Source organism: Oryx dammah, unplaced genomic scaffold (genome assembly GCF_014754425.2).
Source record: "Oryx dammah isolate SB20612 unplaced genomic scaffold, SCBI_Odam_1.1 HiC_scaffold_17, whole genome shotgun sequence".
Classification (NCBI taxonomy): domain Eukaryota; kingdom Metazoa; phylum Chordata; class Mammalia; order Artiodactyla; family Bovidae; genus Oryx; species Oryx dammah.
This window is the reverse complement of record NW_024070201.1, coordinates 28,839,619-28,843,004: the sequence shown is the minus strand read 5'-3', so window position 1 is coordinate 28,843,004 and position 3,386 is coordinate 28,839,619.

The following is a 3,386-nucleotide window of genomic DNA, read 5'->3' as shown; positions in this document are numbered from 1 at the left end:
AGTGTTTCCACTGTACAGCGGAAAATATCAGGATTAGTCAGAAGTTTTTCAGAAAGGAGAAACTGTCCTCAAGCAGGATACATTGTTGTTATATAATCCCTAGTACAGAGGTTAAACTGAATTGTTTGTTGTGTAATCATCAGTTCCGGGCTTAAAGAAAAAAAATGTGTTTTTTTGTGACTAAGACTAAGGAATGTAGAGGGCAAAAAAAAAGAGTTCATCCTTTCCTCCTCCTTGAGAATCCCATACTCCCTTCTCCTCAGGGACCCCCGGACTTCTTATCAACCTGCCTAGGAATTGACTCTCTCAGTGACCGGGTTACTTTGTTCATTTTGGAGAAAATGTCTGCCAAATGCCCAAAGTCTAACCATAGCTCCTCTCTCACTTGTTCGTTCAGGTAAAAAAGCATGTTTCTTTGAATAAGAGGCTAATTCAGCTCACAGCTCAAACAACTGCAAAGAAATGCGCCAAGGAAATGCATCCTTGAACAACCATGGTACTTCCAGAGGCAGCAGAAATGTTTTAGGCATACTTCACATTTCATCACACAAAACATTAAAAAGATGTGTATTCAGGAGTTCAAAATTAATAAAATTAATGAGTTTTCCTGCTTCATCGAGGACAGTCTGAAGTGAAACTGACTTTTGTCTCTTTTCTTTTTTTTAACTTTGTGCAGTGGTGAAGAAAACAATGATTACTAGCGTGGTTTGATGTCACTGCCTGATTCATGCCAAGGGGGCAGCAGCTTAATTTTCCATTGCTTTTGTACCATCAGTACAGATATTAATATGTTTTTTAAAAAAGGGCAAATTACATCTCTTTATTACTATAAAGATGGTTTTGACCTTCCTATCTGAAAAGACCTTGAAGAGTCCAAAGGTAATACTTTGAAAAACACTGTCTTAGTCCAACCAGGATTTGAGCTGATTTGACAGGACTTTAATTTTTAATTATTAATCTATGTTTATTAAATTAATAATTTACTTTTTAATTTTTTAATTTGGCCATGGCAGGCAGCTTGCAGGATATCAGCTCCCGTGACCAGGGATTGAACCCTGGCCATGGCAATGAAAGCCCAGAATCCTAACCACTGGGCCACCAGGGAACCCCCAGTTATACTGTTGTCTTTGTGAAGGTTGTGGTATTTCATGTTGATCCGTAGTCCCAGAATGTCATCCATCAGGTGCCCCCGGTTAATGCCTGGGCAGGTTTTCAGGCTGCCTTCTCCTTGATGGCCTTGAACTTCAATTCTTGTCTCCCAAATCTTCAACTTTCAAGAGCAGAGATGAGCTTCCCTCCCTCTCCATAGTTTCTCTTGGATTGCAAAAGCCTTTGTGAGACAAACAGCACCAAATGTTGGGTTCACTTCTTTGGGCTTCTCTTCACTCTGGGATCTTGACCTCTGTGGTATATCGATTAGAAGAAATGACTCTAGTTCTTCACCTGCAACTTTTCGTTTATTTCTTTGGCTGCGTTGGGTAGCTGGGGCACGTGGGATCTTCATTTCTTTGGCTGCATTGGGTAGCTGGGGAACGTGGGATCTTCATTTCTTTGGCTGCGTCGGGTAGCTGGGGCACGTGGGATCTTCGTTGCTGCACGTGGCATCCTGGTCACAGGGACAGACTCTCTAGTGGTGGCACAGGGGCTCCAGAGCAGGCAGGTTCAGTGGCTTCGAGGCATGTGGGATCTTAGTTCTCTGACCAGGGGATTAAACCCTGGTCCCCTGCACTTCAAGGTGGATTCTTAACCACTGGAACCCTGAGGAAGTCCCTATCTACAACTTTTGCAATGTGATTTTGCAACTCCTTTCATCAAGAGGTGGAGACTTTCCTTATCCCTTGAATTTTGGGTGGTGTTATTGTCTGCTTTGGCCAATAGAAGATGACAGAAGCAGTATTGTGCCATTTCTGGAACTAAGCCTCTTTAAGAGACTGGCATGCTTCAGTTCAGCCTCAGACCCCTGCAGCAAGAATTGCCATGAGAACAAACCAAAGCTACTCTGCTGGGATATGCAAGACCACGTGGAATAGAAAGAGACTGTCTCACCTGAGTCCATCTTAAATCAACCAGACACCAGCCAAGTCACCTCCTGACTGCAGACATGTCCCCTGAGCCTAACCTGGATCAACAGAACTGTCCAGGTGTCCAACTACCCCATGGACTTGTGAGCCATAATAGAATTCTTATTATTGTTTTAAACAACTAAGTTTTGGGGTGATTTTGTTCTATAATAATAGCTAACTGCAAAAGCTAATTGATACCTTGCCCCTATGGTAGCTCTCTGACACCTTCAAACACCTATTAATATTTTATATTTTGAGCAGCTTTTCTATTTGTTATTGGTGGGAAGATTGGTCTGAAATAAGCTAGTCTGACATTACTCAAAGCAAAACATCCTTGATGACTTCTTGCTTTTCCTCATACTTTCATGAGACTGCTCTATCTTTTTTAGAATATTTAATATGTTGATTTTAGCTTCTTGGCCCACCAGTCTGCCTTGTCTCTTATGTGCGTGTTAAGCTGCTTCAGTCGTGTCTGTCTCTTTGTGACCCCATGGACTGTAGCCCACCAGGCTCCTCTGTCCATGGGATTCTCCAGGCAAGAGTACTGGAGTGGGTTGTCTCATATAGGCTGTTCAATTTATCTTATTTATTTTTGAAGTCTTTATTGAATTTGTTACAATATTGCTTCTGTTTTATGGTTTATTTCTTTTGGCCCGGAGGCATGTGGGATCTTAGCTCCCCAACCAGGGATCCAACCCACACCCGTACCACCCGTATTGGAAAGGAAAGTCTTAACCACTGGTCCACCAGGAAAGTCCCTCAATTTGCTTTATCTATGTTTTTGTATTTATTCATTTCTTTTTGGCTGTGCTAGGTCTTCATGCTGCACAGGCTTTTCTCTAGTTTCAGGAAGGGGGTGCTACTCCCTAGTTGCAGTGTGTGGGCTTCCCATTGTGGTGCTTCTTGTTGCAGAGCACAGGCTCTAGAGCACAGGCTCACAACTGTGGTACACAGGCTTAGTTGCTCCACAGCATGTGGGATCTTCCTGGATCAGGGATTGAACTTGTGTCTCCTGCTTTGACAGCCGGATTCTTTACCACTGAGCCACCAGGGAGGCCCTGTTTTACCTAAATTTAAAAAAATAATAATTTATTCTTATGGTGGTTTCTTCCCTAGAGTTTGCCCCCTTGAACTTATATTCCCCTAGGGATATTTGCTACTTTGGTGCATGACTCGTGAGAAAGGGCAAGCATTCTGGTTGCTAGCACAGGCCCCTCCTGGTGAAGCAGGTTTGTATTCGGAGGAGGGTATGAGATGAGAAGGAGAGACGTTAAAATTATCCAGGGCAGTACAACTGCCTTTTGATGAGTTCTTTTCCTCACT